The sequence below is a fragment of the Schistocerca serialis genome, chromosome 1, assembly GCF_023864345.2.
Source record: "Schistocerca serialis cubense isolate TAMUIC-IGC-003099 chromosome 1, iqSchSeri2.2, whole genome shotgun sequence".
Classification (NCBI taxonomy): Eukaryota; Metazoa; Arthropoda; class Insecta; order Orthoptera; family Acrididae; genus Schistocerca; species Schistocerca serialis.
Window position 1 is genome coordinate 787,468,821 of NC_064638.1, and position 20,841 is coordinate 787,489,661.

Genomic DNA, 20,841 nt, shown 5'->3' on the forward strand with positions numbered 1-20,841 from the left:
ATGTACTCCTAAATCACATCTACACTGCCCAAGGCACCTCACAATCTACATTGAGGAGACGTAAGCCACGGGAAAGTGAACTGCACATGTACATATGGCGGTAGTATCGCCTACGCAAGCTGTGAAAGGGCATTGCGTTGGCGGAGTGTCGTATGTACTCAGGTGACTCATTTGAAATGGTGTCCCACGTGATTTTGGCCTCACGACGTGAATTAACAGAATCTGAGCCGGGGATGGTGGTGGAATTCAATATTCCAAGATACACAGTGTCAAAAGTGTGCCGTGTACGAAATTTCAGGCATTACCTCTCACGCCGGACAACCCAGTGGCCAGTGGCATTCACTTAACGACCGTGAGCAGTGGCGTTTGCGTAGAATTGTCAGTGCTATAGGACAAGCAACACTGAGTGAAGTAACGGCCAGCCGGGGTGACCAAGCGGTTCTAGGCGCTACAGTCTGGAACCGCGCGACCGCTACGGTCGCAGGTTCGAATCCTGCCTCGGGCATGGGCGTGTGTGATGTCCTTAGGTTAGTTAGGTTTAAGTAGTTCTAAGTTCTAGGGAACTAATGACCTCTGAAGTTAAGTCCCGTAGTCCTCAGAGTCATTTGAACAATTTTGAAGTGACCGCAGAAATCAATTTGTGACGTATCAGCTAGGACAATGAGGTGAAATTTGGCGTTAATGGAATATGGTAACAGACGACCATCGCCATTGCGTCTGCTAACAGCTTGACATCGCTTGCAGCGCCTCACCTGGATTCGGCACTATGTCGTTTGGATCCTAGACGACTGGAAGACCGTGACCTGGACAGATGAGTCCGGATTTCAGATGGTAGGACCTGACGGTAGGGTTAGAGTCTGACGGAGACCCAACGAAGCCATGTACCCAAGTTTTGGACAAGGCAAGCTACTCGCAGCTCCAAGAATGTGTGGCCTGTGTTTACATGGAAAGGACTAGATCGTTTGGTCCAATTGAGCCGATCGCTTCGTGGAGATGGTTATGTTCGACTACCTTAAGACCATTTGCAACCATTCATGGACTTCATGTTCCCAAAGAACGATAGAATTTTTATGGATGACAATGTGTCATGTCACTATGCCACAATTGTTCGCGGTTGGTTTGAAGAACATTCTTGATAACTGGAGCGAATGATATGGCCACACAGATCGCCCGACATGAGTCCCATCGAACATTTACGGGACATAATTAAGAGGTTAGTTCGTGCACGACATCCTACCACGGCAAAACTTTCGCAGCTGAGGACGGCTATAGAGGCATCATTTCTCAATAATTCAGCACGGGACTTCCAACGACTTGTTAAGTTCAAATGGTTCAAATGGCTCTGAGCACTATGGGACTCAACTGCTGAGGTCATTAGTCCCCTAGAACTTGGAACTAGTTAAACCTAACTAACCTAAGGACATCACAAACATCCATGCCCGAGGCAGGATTCGAACCTGCGACCGTAGCGGTCTTGCGGTTCCAGACTACAGCGCCTTTAACCGCACGGCCACTTCGGCCGGTCTTGTTAAGTCTATGCCACGTGAAGTTGCTGCGCTATGCCGAGTGAAAGGTGTCCGACACGATGTTAGGAGGTATCCCATGACTTTTGTGAGCACAGTGTATAGTGGAGGGTGCTTCTGGTACCAGTACAATCTTCTGATCCTATCACGAATGGTACACAAGGAATATGACTAAGTAACCCTCCATATGATTTTCAGTTTCTCTGAATTTTCCACTGCGGTCATATTGTGACCTGCTTTTAGAAAGAAGTAATACAGGATGAGCCAGAAGTTACGAAATTCAAAAGAATATTGTGATGCGAAATTGAGTATCTTACCAGCGGAATGTTGTGCTGATAACAGATGATCTTGTTGGAACCGCATAACACGTAGTATCCAATCAGTATCCTGCCCTGCCTATGTCACTGTTAAATTAGCTGTGTGCCAACATATATGCGTTTTTCTCAGGCAACTTTCATTCTTGAAAGTTGCTTTATATCGCAATCTTTCTTAAAATGTCAGTAGCACTTTAGAGTAGTTTTTATTGAAAGAAGGCTGCCAAAAATATCCAACGATTTCATGCATTGTCGCTGTTTCAGAAAAACAAATGATGTGAACGAATGTCAACGTTCTGGCCCACCTGCGGTATTAAGAGATGATTCATTGGAAAACATCTGAGCATCCTTGGTATGTTACCAAGATTGTGTCAGCAAACTGGATTGTCTTACGGGAGTGTTCGCAGAGGCACGAAGAAGCTGAAACTCCGTCAGTGCCGACTTCACGTTGTTCATGGGCTTCAAGGTCCTGACAAAGATAAAAAACTACATTATAGTTAATATTTGTTGCGTCTTATTGATCCAGTCTTTGCGTGCTGGATTATATTTTCTACTCTGATGAAGCTGCGTAAACAGTCCGAACGACAGATATTGAAGCTCAGAAACCCTCAATTTCCCATGAGTCCACATTACTTTCCCAAAAGTTAGAGTTTGTTGTTCAATTTTGCGAAAAATAATTGAAGGTCTGATTCTTCTGTAGGGAACAATAACAGTTGACCGTTAGCAAGACATCGTCATGCCATTCGTAGCATTGTTTGACGCTGATGAGCGACGCTGTTGGCTGCAACAAGATAGTGCAACAGTGCACATTGAGAATGACATCATGATAATGTTGCACGATTTCTTTGGGGATGCATAATTTCAAATGACATGCAGCCGCTTAAATCCTCAGATTTGTCTGCCTTCCAGCTTTCTTCTTTGGAGACATCTGAAGAATTAACATTTATAAGAGCAGCCTTCACACAGCCGATCAACTCAAATACAAAGTTGAAGACGAAATATACGGAAAAAGCGTTCCGGCCGTCCAAAAGTAGCAGCTAACACGATGAAACGTGTTGAGACGTGCGTTGCCACATATGTATCATAAGAAAATATATATTGTGAGTGTATACATTGTAAGCACATTAATGAAGATTTGAATTTTTTGAAATCAGAGTTTCTTAACTTGTGGCTCACCCTGTGTTACCTGACTCTTCTTGAGACTAAGAGTTTTGCACTTTTATGAGTAGTTTAACATAACATTTGATGAATCACGCTGCCCTTCTTTGGATCTTCTCCATCACATATATTAATCGTACCTGACAAGAGCCGCGAACTGACAAACGATATCCAAGAAACATCACACTTGTTTTTTATGTTTCTTTCGTGGATGAATAATAGCACATTAGAATTTGTCTAGTGGTCATCAGCCTTGCTTTCTTTATTTCGTGTCATTCCTTTTGCTGTTTGCAGTGATTTATAGCCAATGGTGTAATGGAAGGGAAGTGGATATCTGCACCTACACTGCAGAGCCAAAACATCAGACCACGTGCACTACAGCGTTTTAATCTTACATTGGAGTGCAGTACAACAGCGTTATTCGTGATTAGGATTCAAAAAGATCTTCCCGGAGGCATGTGCCTTAAGTTTACCACGCGCATGCAGATAGGTAATGTAATTCCCGTACATTACGGACCAGTGGTTTGTGGACTCAGAGTTGGCACCTGATAGCGTCCCAGATTCAAATCAGGTAATTTAGTGGCCAAGACAATAATGTATCCGTCAAACCATTCTGACCTTGTGACGTGTTGGAATATGCTATTTCTGCCGGGAAAGATGAATGGTTCAAATGGCTCTGAGCACTATCGGACTTAACTTCTAAGGTTATTAGTCCCCTAGTACTTTAAACTACTTAAACCTAACTAACCTAAGGACATAACACAAATCCATGCCCGAGGCAGGATTCGAACCTGCGACCACAGCGGTCGTGTGGTTCCAGACTGTAGCGCCTAGAACCGTTCGGCCACCGCGGCCGGCCGGGAAAGACATCAAGATGCAAGTGGTCGGCAAAAAAGTTCACTAACTCCATAGCTGTCATGGTGCCGTCGTTTACTGTCACAGATGCCATGGAAGCCCAGGTAAATGCCTCTCCCCGCACCCCTCCCCTCCCAGCCCATGCATAACATTGCACCCAACGATCGGCATCCGTGACGCGGTGTATTTTTTGAACAGCCGTTCTTATAAAAGTTGGCGTGTCCGTGCACGACCAGCGATCTGGTGTAATGAGAAACGTAATTCATCCGAGCAGAACGCATGTTTCCCTTGATCCAACGACCAATATCGATGACTGCGGCTGCCCTCGACAATAATAACAGCCGACGGGTTTCACCGATTTCTAGGCGCTCTTTCTCATGCGGCAGATCGTAACAATCTCCACTGTGGCGATTTATGCCGAGATTTATGTAGGTTATAGCCCACAGTGCATTGCACTGAAGCAAAATCTCCGTGACGGTAGCGGCTGGCTGCACATTGTTTAGAAAATAATGTTGCTGTAACACTTCAATCTGACGTAGACAATGCAGTGGCACGAAACTAGATAATGGTACAAATTCAGATTCAGAAAGCCACTGCTTGTATACAGCCTATCGTTGTCGCAGTTCTTCATCTACAATGAATATATAAGTGGCGTTCAGTAAATGACGCAACACATTTTTCTCTCGTTCAATTTCGGTTGAAAAAATGCGGGGTATGTTGTGGGACATCACGAAATATTGTCATTGCAGCCACTATAGTTTCATGAAGTTCCGATGGACGGCGGCGCTATGCGTAGCCGTAGCCCTCAAAACGGCGTATGTAACAGGGGTGCATTCGAAGCAAAGACCTGGCATTGAGTTTCTTTCGGCTGAAAACCAGAGCAGCGCAGGTATTCATATGCGCTTGCAGAGTGTCTACGGAGACGTGGTAGTGAACAAAAGGACTATGAGTCTTTGTGAGAGGCATCTGTCACCATCGCAACAAGGTCGCGCATACCTGTCCGATCTCCCGCGTGCCGGCCGGCCGCACACACCTTTGACTGCTGCAGTGTTACAAAGTGCGGACACTCTCATTCGGGGTGATCGACAGACCTCACCCAACACCTCGCTACAGAACTGGACGCCTCTTTTCGAAGTGCTGACACACTCGTCCCCAGCTGGGATATTCAGAGGTGTATGCCATTTGTGTTTCCCATCGCTTAACAGAAAATTTTTCGACTTTCTTTGATAACAACTTCTTTTCCTTTATTGTTATTTCCATTCCACAACAGGGGCGGGCTGGCAATAGCATAAGCGCTGCTCTTCAGCCAAGAGACATCACAAGTAGAAAGGAAGACATTTAAAACAATATAAAGAAGAAACACGACGGAATATAGAAACAAGAAAGGCGGAACATAAGACAAGAAAGCACACAAAGAAAAGAAAGCATACAAAGTGGAGATAAAAATCTAAAAGCACTGCTCGAACAGTAAATTCGGAGAAAAATTTAAACAGCCACAGGACAGTCAAGGACGATAAACAAGTCGAGCACGCTATTAAAACCACATTACTTGATGACTGATAACCACTTCTTTTTTTTCCTTTATTGTCGTTTTGCACCTCATACAAGGTGGGATGGCAGTGGAAAATTTTATTCTGCTCTTCAGCCACAAGCAGTACAATAAAAGAGAACATGAAGACAGAAAAGTAAAAGACTGGTGGTTAAAAAACAGTAGATACAATAATTAAAAACATGAAGCCGTTCACACTCGACGAAAAAACATGAAAAACTGTTGGCACTGTGCACAAACACTGATGATTAAAGCGGTACGCGTGAACGAAGGAGCGTGGCGGCGAAAAACACTAAATCACAAACACGACGGCACACACACGAAAAGCTGATGGCGATGATTTCCGGCGCGTGAATGTCCACTTAACGTGTGCGAGTCCAGGGACTTGCCAAGAGGGGAAGAAGGAGGTGGGGGAGGGAGAGGGGAGAGCAGAGATGCCAATGGGAGGGGAGATGGGGGGGAGGAATGAAAGTATGGGGGTAGGGGAAGCCCAGGGGAGGAGGAGGGGGAGGAAGGGAGGAGGGAAGGAAGGGAGAGAGAAGGGAGAGGGGGTGCCCTGAGGAAAAAAAACACAAGAAGTGGGAGGGCAGGATCAAAGTTGATAGGAGGGGTAGATGGAGGGGAGGAGGGCATCATCAGGGAGGGGGAGCTGTCGGAAGCCACGTTGGGAGAGAGTAAGAAGAGTGGAAAGATGGAGAGCAGGTGCGACGTGGAAATACAGGCGCGGCAGTGGGCGGGGGTGGGAGAGGATGGGAGGATCAAGTGGGTGAGGAGGATCGAGTTTACGGGAGGTGTAGAGGATTCGTATCCATTGGAGGAAAAAGAGGAGGTGAGGGAACGGTATAAGGTTGTACAGGATCCGCGTGAGGGAGGGGAGACGGAAGCGATAGGCGAGGCGAAGAGCATCATGTTCGAGAATTTGAAGGCAGGGTTGGCATAGCAGAGGATAGGGCGGATGAGGGCTTTATAGGTGTGGCTGATGGTGGAGGGATCCAGACCACATGTATGGCCAGAAAGGAGCTTGAGGAGATGGAGTAGGGAACGTGCCCTGGCTTGGATTGTCTGGAAATGGGGTGTCCAGAAGAGGTGACGGACAATAGTGACGCCAAGATACTTTACTCCTTTACTACTTTAAGAGTCTCATTTCCTAATCTAAGTCCCACAGCATCACCTGACTTAATTCGACTACATTTCATTATCCTCGTTTTGCTTTTGTTGATGTTCATCTTATACCCTCCTTTCAAGACACTGTCCATTCCGTTCAACTGCTCTTCCAAGTCCATCGCTGTCTCTGACAGAATTACAATGTCATCGGTGAACCTCAAAGTTTTTATTTCATCTCCATGGATCTTAATACCTACTCCGAACTTTTCTTTTGTTTCCTTTATTGCTTGCTCAATATACAGATTGAATAACATTGGGGAGAGGTTACAACCCTTTCTCACTCCCTTCCCAACCACTGCTACCCTTTCGTGTCCCTCGACTCTTATAACTGCCATCTGGTATCTGTACAGATAGCAAAAAGCCTTTCGCTCTCTGTATTTTACCCCTGCCACCTCCAGAACTTGAAAGGGAGTATTGAAGTCAACTTTGTCAAAAGCTTTCTCTAAGTCTACAAATGCTAGAAACGTAGGTTTGCCTTTCCTTAATCTAGATTCTAAGATAAGTCGTAGGGTCAGTATTGCCTCACGTGTTCCAACATTTCTACGGAATCCAAACTGATCTTCCCTGAGTTCTGTTTCTATCAGTTTTTCCATTCAACTGTAAAGAATTCGTGTTAGTATTTTGCAGCTGTGACTTATGAAACTTATAGTTCGGTAATTTTCACATCTGTTAACACCTGCTTTCGTTGGGATTGGTATTATTATATTCTTTTTGAAGTCTGAGGGTATTTCGCCTGTCTCATACATCTTGCTCACCAGATGGTAGAGTTTTGTCAGGTCTGGCACTCCCAAGGCTGTCAGTAGTTGTAATGGAATGTTGTCTACTCCGGGTACCTTGTTTCGACTCAGGTCTTTCAGTGCTCTGTCAAACTCTTCACGCAGTATCATATCTCCCATTTCATCTTCATCTACATCCTCTTCCATTTCCATAATATTGTCCTCAAGTACATCGCCCTTGTATAGACCCTCTATATACTCTTTCCACCTTTCTGCTTTCCCTTCTTTGCTTAGAACTGGGTTTCCATCAAAGCTCTTGATATTCATGCAAATGGTTCTCCTTTCTCCAAAGGTCTCTTTAATTTTCCTGTAGGCAGTATCTATCTTACCCCTAGTGAGATAAGCCTCTACATCCTTACATTTGTCCTCTAGCCATCCCTGCTTAGCCATTTTGCACTTCCTGTCGACATTATTTTTGAGACGTTTGTATTCCTTTTTGCCTGCTTCATTTACTACATTTTTATATTTTCTCCTATCATCAATTCAATATTTCTTCTGTTACCCAAGGGTTTCTACTAGCCCTCGTCTTTTTACCTATTTGATCCTCTGCTGCCTTCACTATTTCATCCCTCAAAGCTACCCATTCTTCTGCTACTGTATTTATTTTCCCCATTCCTGTCAATTGTTCCCTTATGCTCTCCTGAAACTCTGTACAACCTCTGGTTTAGTCAGTTTATCCAGGTCCCATCTCCTTAAATTCCCACCTTCCCTTCTTTGTTAGAGCTGGGTTTCTACAAAGCTACATGATATTGCGATAGGATGGCCATAGATGGTGACATAGAAGTCGAAGAGGCGGAAGGAAGGGGTGGTTTTGCCTACAATGATAGCCTGGGTCTTGGAAGGATTGACCTTGAGCAACCACTGGTTGTACTAAGTGGTCAACTGGTCAAGATGAGATTGAAGAAGGTGTTGGGAACGTTGCAGGTTGGGGGCGAGGGCAAGGAAGGCGGTGTCATCGGCGTACTGGAGAAGGTGGACGGAAGGTGAAGGCAGTGGATGTCCATTGTATAGAGAAGGTAGAGAAGAGGGGAAAGGATGGAACCTTGGGGCACACCGGCGGAGGGGTAGAAGTTGTAGGAATCCGTGTTATGGATGGTGACATAGGAAGGACGTTGGGTAAGAAAGGATCCGATCAGATGGACGTAGTTGATAGGAAGGGCGAAGGTTTGGAGCTTGAAGAGGAGACCGGAATGCCATACTCGGTCGTAAGCACGCTCAAGGTCGAGGGAGAGGGAGATGGTGGATCAACAGGAGTTGAGCTGTTCAGAGAGGAGATGAGTGAGGTGAAGGAGAAGGTCATCGGCAGAGAAGGACGGCCGAAAGCCGCACTGGGTAACGGGGTAGGAGCCCGTGCTGGCGGAGATGCTGGTGGATGCATCGGGTAAGGATGGATTCCAGGACCTTGCTGAAGACCGAGGTAAGGCTGATGGGACGGTAGGAGGAGACAGCGGACGGCGGTTTGTCGGGTTTAAGGAACATCAGGATGCGGGAGGTTTTCCACAGGTCGGGATAGTAGCCGGTGGACAGGACTACATTGTAGAGCCTGGCCAGAGTGGAGAAGAAGGAGGCAGGAGCTTCACGAAGGTTGCGATAGGTGACACGATCGTGACCAGGAGCGGTGTTCCAATTTGTGCGGCGTGTAGCGATGACATCCTGAGTAGTGATGGGGGCATTGAGTTCGGTGTGTGCAATGTTGTCCAATTACTGGAAACCGGGAGCGATAACCACTTCATGCCTTGCTTATTTATATCTAGCCTTCTTGCTAATTTATGTTCAGAACAATTTCCTTTTGCCTTACTTCCAAACATTCGTCGCTCTAGTCCTGTAACTGATTATATCCTACCTATTCATGGGTTGTATGGCCAGACTATGTAATTTTATTTATTGACTGTTAGTGTGTTGTATAAACGTTTTCTGTGGGAGACATATCACTTTGTATGAAAAGCCCTCTAGTGGTTAAATTCTTGCAATCGCTGCGCGCCTACGTAACATCCTGGTGGTCAAGCCACCAGAAGGCACTGATCATTGATCTGTCTGTTCTTCAGTTATTTTTTCATATAGACGTTTTATCTTTCATACGTAATTTACAGGTCGCTATAGGCAGTGTATTACGTATATTTTATTTTTGACCTAAATTCACCGTAAAAGTGACAGACCTATTATCTTAATTTATTTCCTTTTAATAATTTTATATGGTTAACTGTATTCGTCTCTTACTTTATCACAATTGATTACTATAACAGTTATAAAAAATTAAAATCTGCTACATGTATTTTACCTAATGTGTTTTTATCAGATTATGGTTCTTTCTTAAATGAAGATTACATCTAAGCTACATCTATGAAGCATATAGGAAACAAATTTGTGGTAGCTACTGCAATCCAGTAGGGTTTGTACAGTTACGGCAGTTGCAAAACGACTCTGTGGATGGCGTGGCCTATTTTATTTCTACGTGACAGTGCTTTGCTAAATGTGTTTATATGTTCTGAAGATGCCATTATGGCTTTATCACATTAGTACATGGTGTAGAACAGGTACGCTTTGCCTTTTTTTCTGTACATTTCCCACTTTGTTTGAGAGTATATCGTGATATGAAATGCTGTATTGTTTTGGAAGCCAGACTGCTCGCTAGGTGTATATTTTTTATAGTGTAGATCTGAAGATGGTCATTACTCACTGAAACCGCTTATCGTCGAAGGATTTTATATTGTGACCAAAGACTGGAATAAAAACCATTTGACATATCATATCGATGATGTTTCGTTGAATGGTTCGCTCGGTGACACTTGTTGATGGCCTTTAATGAAATTAAATTAAATTAAAAAAATATATGAAATGAAATGATTTTTTTTTCAAATGTTACCTTTTTTAAATTGTTTTTGTTATTTGCTCTTTCTTTCTTTCTGTACGTACTTTGTTGTAGAACCCCTCATTTACGTGTGGTAATAAAAATTCATTTAGACAGAATTAAGTACATTTAAAATTGAAATTAGTCAACCCTCTCATGCTGATAAATTCATATTAACTGATTAAGAATATTTAGTTGAGAATTAAATCTTTTACATAATTCGGCCTTGGCACACATTTTCTAAATGCAGTGGTTTTTTTTTTAATATTTACTGAATTCTTTCCCGGCATTAGCTATGGAACACAAGACTGTCTCTATTAGCAGAAAATGGTTATATATTGCCAAGCCGACCTGAACGTTTAATTATCATTGTTAAAACACACCTCACTATACATTTAAGTTATTTGAAAGAACCAACAAATTGTTAAACTTCAACGTTAAGTATCCGCCTATGAATGCACAAATGTGAAACTAGTAATAAATTCCGTCAGTCTCTGGATCGCTGTAAAAGAAAAACATTTTCTTAATTCACTGCTAATTTTTATCTGCTCCCGATTTACGGGTTTGGTTAATTTTTCTTAGCGGAACAATTTTTTAAATGTGCCGCCGCTGCGAATCGTTCCGTCGCGGCACAGCCCAGCAACACCAGCGATAGCGATAATTGCTAAAAATGCGGAAAATTATTTAAAGAAATATTATAGATGACATGGGCAAGCTAATTTACATTAGTAATACACACTTTTGATAAATTATAATGTATTTAGACCACAACAGTAATTCAACTTACATTAGTTTGTAATTTCTCCTCTAATGGCGGCTAACTCTAGATGAAGTCTACCCATTCATAAAATGCTACGTCACAGGATCCTCTCTCTCTCTCTCAGCTCTCGAGGAAGAAGACAAAGAATGCACACTATGTATTCCTATTTATACGACTATCAACCGTTATAGTCTCTTTGCAATCTGCGGCTGTATTTTACATTTTTCTTATCGCAGATATTGACACATTTCGTAATTACATTATGAGTATAGAAATATTACAATCATAAGTACATCGAGAATATTACTACAGAAAATATTACAATAATAACGAATGTCCTTTACACAAAATTAAATAATATTTTTTGTTAATTAATTACAGTATATACAAATTGCTTCATAGCGGCGTATATAGTACAATTAAATTTTAGTTTATTAATAGTGTGTGTACGGCCAGGGAACGTTACAGGCCCAACGTTGAAATCTGCAGCAATCTGCGAAAGTGTGGCACTTATGTCACACTGAACGATTGTCTTCAGTCGTCGTTCATCCCGTTGTTGCAGGATCTTTTTCGGCCGCAGCGATGTCGGAGATTTGATATTTTACCGCATTCCTGATATTCACGGTACACTCGTGGAATGGTCATACGGGAAAATCCCCACTTCTTCGCTGCCTCGGAGATGCTGTGTCCCGCCGCTTGTGCGCCGACTATAACACCACGTTCAAAGTCACTTAAATCTTGATAACCTGCCGTTGTAGCAACAATAACCGATCTAACAACTGCTCCAGACACTTGTTGCCGATCGCAACGCCGTATTCTGCCTGTTTACATATCTATATACACTCCTGGAAATTGAAATAAGAACACCGTGAATTCATTGTCCCAGGAAGGGGAAACTTTATTGACACATTCCTGGGGTCAGATACATCACATGATCACACTGACAGAACCACAGGCACATAGACACAGGCAACAGAGCATGCACAATGTCGGCACTAGTACAGTGTATAGCCACCTTTCGCAGCAATGCAGGCTGCTATTCTCCGATGGAGACGATCGTAGAGATGCTGGATGTAGTTCTGTGGAACGGCTTGCCATGCCATTTCCACCTGGCGCCTCAGTTGGACCGGCGTTCGTGCTGGACGTGCAGACCGCGTGAGACGACGCTTCATCCAGTCCCAAACATGCTCAATGGGGGGCAGATCCGGAGATCTTGCTGGCCAGGGTAGTTGACTTACACCTTCTAGAGCACGTTGGGTGGCACGGGATACATGCGGACGTGCATTGTCCTGTTGGAACAGCAAGTTCCCTTGCCGGTCTAGGAATGGTAGAACGATGGGTTCGATGACGGTTTGGATGTACCGTGCACTATTCAGTGTCCCCTCGACGATCACCAGTGGTGTACGGCCAGTGTAGGAGATCGCTCCCCACACCATGATGCCGGGTGTTGGCCCTGTGTGCCTCGGTCGTATGCAGTCCTGATTGTGGCGCTCACCTGCACGGCGCCAAACACGCATACGACCATCATTGGCACCAAGGCAGAAGCGACTCTCATCGCTGAAGACGACACGTCTCCATTCGTCCCTCCATTCACGCCTGTCGCGACACCACTGGAGGCGGGCTGCACGATGTTGGGGCGTGAGCGGAAGACGGCCTAACGGTGTGCGGGACCGTAGCCCAGCTTCATGGAGACGGTTGCGAATGGTCCTCGCCGATACCCCAGGAGCAACAGTGTCCCTAATTTGCTGGGAAGTGGCGGTGCGGTCCCCTACGGCACTGCGTAGGATCTTACGGTCTTGGCGTGCATCCGTGCGTCGCTGCGGTCCGGTCCCAGGTCGACGGGCACGTGCACCTTCCGCCGACCACTGGCGACAACATCGATGTACTGTGGAGACCTCACGCCCCACGTGTTGAGCAATTCGGCGGTACGTCCACCCGGCCTCCCGCATGCCCACTATACGCCCTCGCTCAAAGTCCGTCAACTGCACATACGGTTCACGTCCACGCTGTCGCGGCATGCTACCAGTGTTAAAGACTGCGATGGAGCTCCGTATGTCACGGCAAACTGGCTGACACTGACGGCGGCGGTGCACAAATGCTGCGCAGCTAGCGCCATTCGACGGCCAACACCGCGGTTCCTGGTGTGTCCGCTGTGCCGTGCGTGTGATCATTGCTTGTACAGCCCTCTCGCAGTGTCTGGAGCAAGTATGGTGGGTCTGACACACCGGTGTCAATGTGTTCTTTTTTCCATTTCCAGGAGTGTATTTGAATAAGCATGGCTATACCAGTTTCTTTGGCGCTTCAATGCAGCGTCGTTTAAGTCGACGAATGTAGTCGAACTCACTGAAATCAGTGTTAAGAAGGCGCTAGTTGCGCGTTGCGTCCCATTGTGTGGACATCGAGATGCTCGTTTTGTTACAAACATTGAAGCTCTGGTATCTCCAGAAAGTTCCCTCAGCTCTGTTGTTCTTATCTTTACGTGCTTCTGATATAAAGAGGGCCAATGTTATAATCCATCAATTAGATATGGTCAGCTGTAGACAGTTTATAAAGGCCACTGGCTGTACGGTGGACGTTGACATTTTCTGCGGAAACAGCTATGATGACTATGCTGCGTCATGACAAGACGGAAGTATTCATGTATAGTTGAGCAGCTATTTTCGACTCGTCAGTGAACATAAATTGAAGTGAAAATGGCTTGCAGTTTGTCTGAGACAGTTAACAGTTCGTCTCACGAATTACAACGTCTACTTATGACTGTAAAGATCACATAAGCAACTAAGAGCAGTTGATTAATTGAATTAACTAGGTCAAAGCATATACCGTGTGATTCAAAAGGTAACGCATAAAATGAAGGAGCGATAGAGAAGTCAAATATACCAAAATCGGAATACGAACTTACAGTGTCGGAAGCAATCCTGAGCCAAAGTAAGCTCTGGAATGTCAGAAGCAGTAAGGACAGTGAATGCACACGTACCTTAAGTTCAGGACAGTAGTGTAATATTCATTTATCAGTGTAGTACATTACGAAAGATCTTCAAAATGGTGACTACCACATTTAATACAGGCATAATGTCACCGTAAAAAATTCTGGCGCACTCTACCAACTCCACCTGGCATCACAACAACCTCACTAGATGCTGAAAATACGAGTATAAAGGCGAAAAGTGTTACTTCGTGTCACGTATACGAAAAGTGTACATATGTCTCGTGTCAGTGCATCCACATATTACGAAGTATGTTAAATGAAATACCTGAAAGTAATAAGGTTAAACGTGTTAACCAGGATCAGTATGCGCCAAAACCTCTCGCTCGTAATGTGAAATGAAGTCCTTTTAAATTCTGGTTACAGTGTCTGATCTAGCATCTAGAGGGTTGGATCCCCTATTTCGAAAACGACCCCTCAGGGTGGAATCTCCGTCTTCGAAGCTTTGTTGCTGTTGGTGTTTCCGTCTGTCTGTCTGTCTGTCCGACGCCTGCCTGTTCACTGCTGCCGCTCGGGGATTCTGGGCCGCCACCTTCTTGCCAACGTCGTCCAGCTGCTGCCTGGAGGATTCACCAGACCGCTTTCATCGCCTTCCGGAGGGGCTGCCGCCCCCTCGTGCTGGCGGCTCCTTCACCGCCACCGTCGTTTTCCGCCGCTGCCGCCGTTTCTCGTTTCTGCCATTGCCGCCGCCGCCACCGCCGCCGCTGTCGCTGTCACTGTCTTCTCCCCCCCTCGCGCACGCCGCCAAAGTGTCCCACCTCACCAACTATCATTTTCACCTCCCCCTCAGCTGCTCCAACCACTATCTCATGGAGCTCATCCGCCACCTCCATTCCAGTCCTTCCTTCCCTCCCTGTCCACCCCACTCATGCGCCGGTTTCGGCTGTAACTACCCCCAACACTCCCTCCCCTGTCGCTGTCGCCCCATCAAAATCTGCAGACTTCCCCGCACTCCCTTCACCACCTCTGACAGACTCCATGCCAGCTCAGATTTCGGCTCGCCGTTTCACGGTCTCTGTGCCACCCACGCCCCTTCCCACTGCGTCATCCGCCCCTCAGGGGGGAACTGCCCCCCGCCATCTCCCCCCTGTAACCCATCCCCCAGCCTCCTCTCCACCCTGTCCTGCCCACGAAACCTTCCAAACGCCCTAATGTTGACCCTTCCCCTGCAATCTCCACAAAGAAAACTCCTGATCCCCATGACCCACCCACCCCCATGGACACGACCCCGACACACACCCCTGCCACACCTGCCACCCCACCTTTGTCCTCTCCAATCCTGACCCTCAAATCCTTGATGCCTACACCCTCACCCTGGCATCCGTAAATACTTCCCCAATGCCCCCATCTCCCTTTTTATCGGTCCTAATTAAATCCCCCAATGCTTGGTTTCACACCGATCTCCTCTCCTGAATTCCATGTATCCAATTTGGCCAACGCACCAACCTCACCCCCTACCACACCCCGTCCTCTCTCCATCAGCCTCAACCCCCCCGACATCCGTCTACCTTCACTACCATGATCATGAAGCTTATACTTGTGGTCACAGAGGCTGAGGTGTTGGCGGAACTCAACTCCCAGCCCAACATCAAAATCCGCTTGGCCTGTCACATCTTTAGTGATGCTAGGCGACTTGCCTAATAGCGATATTCACCGAATCCTCCTCCTCCATTGACTGCCTGCTTACCGAGGGAGCCCTCATATACAATCGCTGTCACAAAGTGGACCCCTCCCGTTCCCCAGGCCAATACTACCACTGCCAACACTGCCTGCAAGAACCCCCCTACCTGTCCTACTGCAAACCTTCACACTTCTTAGAGTACTGCCCCAACCTCACTTCTCCCCCTCCTGCAACACCTGTAATGAACTCCAACCTATCTACTCCTTGAAGTGTAAAGCGAAACCTCCTCCAATTACCCCTGAGATCACCATCCCTGTCTGTCCCATTGATGACCCCATCCACCCCAACAACTTGCTTTGCCCTCCCCCTACTGCAGAGGACATCATCCGTTTCATCACCATTGTGCTCCAAAACATCCACCCCTTCCAGCACTCCCACACCCTTTCCCAAATCGCCTTCACTATAGGCCACCTCAAGCACCTTCCTGTTTGGCTCCAACCTCTCCTCAACAATCCTGCCAAGCATATCACCCTTACCATCACTTGTGCCACCATTTATGTCCACCCTCGCACCCCAATCCTGTACGATTTCCTCGCCCACACTGATCGCACCTTCTCCACCTACATTATTTCCGCCGACCTTAATATCCACAGCCGTGCTCTTGCCAACCTCCAGCAGTGGCATTGGCTTATCACCACCCTCGAGGGAGACCTGGTTCCCCTGCCCCACCACACCTGACCCAAATCCAACACCACTCCACATGCGATCCTTGACTCTCTCAACCTCCTTGGGCACATCACCACAGATGTCCTTGACTTCATTGGCAGTGACCATGCTCCCATTCTCCTCACTACTTCTAATAGTCGCCATCCGCACCCCACTCCTCACTCTAACATCCCTCCTAAAATTGTCTGTGATTACTTCTGCGCCAACTGGGATGCCTACCGGGACTCCATTCACACCCAGGTCAAAGGCCACGACCTCACCTTCCGATCTCCTGATGATATCTCCCACACTGCTGCCTTCCAGCACCACACCTTGTCTGACGCCGTCGCCACCCATATCTCCCCCAAAGCCATCCACCCTCACCTGCCCCCACACACCGTCCTTCTCCTTTGTGAATCCTGCCGCCTCTACCACTCTTTTCTCCACACTCATGACTGGAAAACTCTCGTCCGCCACCCTCAATTACAACGACATGTCCACAACCTGCTTACTGCGAAGAAACGCCGCGCATGGCGACAGACATGTACACAACTCAACACCACACTCCCAAAAAACTCTTCCACGTAGTGGTCTGCTTTCCACCGCCTTACTGGGAACCACCCCACCCGCAGTACCCTCTCCTCCTTGATGACTGCTCCTTTCCTGACGACCTCAGTAAGGAAAACACTATGCCTCTCACTTATCCAATGTTTTTTCCATCCCAGATGATCCCCAATTTGATTATTTCCTCTTCCCTGATGTCATCGACCGTACCAATACCTCTGTTCCTCCCCTTGCTCCTAGCGTCCAGTACTTGGGCCATACACCACCATCTGAACTTAACACTCCCATCACTACACAGGACATCAGCCTCACACTTCGCACTAAACACAACGCTGCTCCCAGCCACGACAGCGTTACCTACTGCCACCTCAAACACTGCCCTCCCTCCTTCCTTGCAGTCCTTGCCACCCTCTACAATGTCATCCTTGCCACAGACATCTATCCCGACCTGTGGAAAATATCCCATATCCTGATGTTCTGCAAACCCAACAGGCCTCCATCTGATGCCTCTTCCTATCACCCTATATGTCTCACCTTCTTGTTCAGCAAACTCTTGGAATCTATCCTTACCCAGTGCATTCATCACCACCTCCACCGAAACCACCCCCCTCTAGTACACCTCCTGCAGTATGCCAACGACACCACCTTCCTTGCCTTCACTCCTACCCTTCAATGGTCACAACCCCTTCTCCAGAATCACCTTGGCCTTTTTGCTGCATGGTGTAACCAGTGACTCTTGAAAATCAATCCTAGCAACACCCAGGCGATCATCATAGGTCATACCACTTGCTCCTTCTGTCTCTTTGATTTCTCCCTTACCATCTGCGCCTGTCCTGTCCGCCTCTCTCCCACCCTCACCTATCTTGGCCTCACCTGGATCCCTCATCTCCACTCTTTCCAATCCAAAGCCCACAACTGCCTCTGATTCCTCAAACTCCTCTCTGGCCAGATATGGGGGTTGATCCCCTCTACCATCCTCCACACTTAGAAATCCTTAATCCATCCCATCCTCTGTTATGCCAATCCCGCCTGGATATCTGCCTGCCCCCACCCCCTCAAATTCTGTGAGTCCCTCCACATCATCCAGCACCATGCACTTTGCCTTGTCTGCTGTATATGCCTCCTGTCCCCCACATGGATCCTCTAAGACCTTATTCCTTTCCCCCATCTGCTCCTTTTCCTCAAACATATCTGCGTTCATTACACGTCCTGTCATCTTGATCCCTTTCATCCCCTGGTCGCTCCTCTCCTCTCCAACCCCCACCCTCTGCCACACCTTCACTCTTGTGTCCCCTCTACCCTTCACCTCTACACCCTACACATCCTATCCCAAGGTGGCTTCTGTCGACTCCCCCTCCTGGATGATGCCCTCTCTCCCTCCATTTATCCCTCCTATCAACTCTGATCCTCACCCCCTCCCCCTCCATTCCTCTGTCGTTTTCCCGGGCTCCCTCTTCACTCTTCCATTCTATTTTTTTCCCTGCTTACCCTCTCTCTGCCTCCCTTCCCTTCCCTGAGTCCTTTTTGATCTTCCCTCGACTGCCTTTCCCACTCCTTTTCGTGTCTGCCCAGCTCCCTTTTCTATGTCCAATCCCTCTGGTAGTTCACCCTTTTTTTCCTTTCCTCTCCTCCCCCCTTCGCGTTTCTCCCCCTCGTCAGTCCGGGTCCTCCTGCTCCCATATGCAATCGTGTTTCCCGTGTAGTGCTGATTTAAGTGAGTGTTTAGTGCTGTGTGCCCCCAGTCAGTGTTGTGAACAGCCACCATACTGTCGCTAATTGTGTTTTTCTATCTCGTGCAAACAGAAACCAGACTGTAGTCATGTTTTTTAAATTGTGCCTGTCTGTTTACTATGTGTTTTAATCAGCATCGCCAACCGTTTTGTTCTTATATTTTGCTTGATAAGTTCTCGGGACTTACGCCGGATAATATTGTAGAAGCCGCACAATATTTCAGCGAGACAACTGCCCGCCATCTTCAGGTGCTACTGTCGCGTCGCTGAGAAACGCGCCAATTTATATGCTGGCTTTCTAGAACAGCGCAGGCGCCAGCGGGGCATAACGTCATCGAAGACCAATCGTAGACAGCGTCGAATACCAGAGTCCTCTGCTGGAGAAACGGGTCGCGGTCTGTGGAAGCGCGCCGCGGCGCGGGAAATGCGGCCGGGAGCGACGGACCCCGTTCGCGCGCGCGAGGTGTTGGCGCCCGATTTAAGCATCTGCGCTAAGGCTTCCCATCTGCGTTGACTCGGTGCGGTTGCTAATCTGTGGCTGACGGTTCCTTAGTGCCGACAAGGCTGGTTCCCAGGCTTTGCTCAGGTGAAACCCCGTGTCTCTGTTTATTAGCTCACTGCTTATACGTATTTCGACCGCCTCTTTGATGATGGAGTCCCAGTATGTGGAAGCATGCGAGAGGATCTTGGTTTCTTCGTAATTCATGCCGTGTCCCGTGTCAAGGCAATGTTCAGCAACCGCAGATTTCTCTGGCTGACCCAACCTCGTGTGACGTTTATGTTCGTCGCATCTGTCTTTGACCGTACGACACGTCTGGCCAATATAAGATTTCCCACACTGGCACGGGATTTTGTATATTCCTGGTCTCCTCAGACCGAGGTTGTCTTTAACAGAGCCCAGCATCGATTTCGTTATGCCCCGCTGGCGCCTGCGCTGTTCTAGAAAGCCAGCATATAAATTGGCGCGTTTCTCAGCGACGCGACAGTAGCACCTGAAGATGGCGGGCAGTTGTCTCGCTGAAATATTGTGCGGCTTCTACAATATTATCCGGCGTAAGTCCCGAGAACCTATCAAGCAGATGCAGCGCCGGGAAAGCCTCAAACAGCACATTCTTATATTTTCTTCGTAACTTTTTCTTCATGTTTCAGTTTTTAACAGTTACCGTTTTATCACCTGCTTTTGTTTGTTTTTCGTATCTCTTGATTCTGTTTTTTAACTTTTCTGTAGGCTGCAGAGCGGCGTATTGTTCTGCTGCCAAATCCAATTAAGAAAAAAATCCAATAAAGAAAAAATCCAATAAAGAAAAAAAACCTACTCATTCAATGGCAACTTCATAATAGTCATTCCTACGAAAGAACACGGACTATACTTGAATTTCATTAGTTTGATTATATAAAAACTTGTTGTCTCATCACAGAACTAAATACTTGTTAAATTATCGTTGAATACTTGTCATGTATCTATGCCGACAAGATAAAACCAAGTATTCAAGGGGGCTGTGAAATATTACTCATGTAAGAACAAGGAACGAAAACAGACTCTAAACTTAGAGGAGTTTCATTGAACATGATATATAATTTTTCTTCTGTGTCAATAATTGTGTGGAATGATATTAAACTATATATGAGCGAAAGATTTAATTGTATGTTAGTGATATATCTTTGAGAAGTAAAGACATGTAATTAATTTTTACTCACAATGAAACAAGAGGGCGCACTTTCTTCTTTTGTCTGGAGTAAAAAGTGCATGTTACCCATTCTCTCTCTTCTTAGACGTCGTATTAGATATTTTTCGTAAGTGCTGCTCGTGTTATTGTATTTTAATCAAATAATTACAGCTTATTTATGTTAAGTAGGAGTGTCATTATTTCGATGCCTCTTATTAGTCCATCCTTGTCGTATTGGATTTTTATAATGTGTATTGTAAGTAATGTTTCAGGCCTCGTTAGTTGTTTAGTGGGAAGTTCTGGTGGAGGAAGGTGTTTGTGGTCTTAGATGTTTGATATATTTTGTACAAGATCATAGATATATTTTCTGCTAAGATTTATTTGTGATGGAAATTACATTACATGATTTGCATAATGTTTGTGTGTGATACTCAGACGTTGAAAATTTGTTTTGTTACGATGAAGGATCAAAGTAAGCTTAAGGCCAGTGTTTGAAGCGATCTATTCCACCCCTGTAAATTGTTAAAGAATTAATTTGATAGCGTAGTGCAAACGGCTCAGTTCCCTAAACTTTTGATATCGAAATTGGGACAACTCTCCCTTTGTCTCCAGGATTAGCCA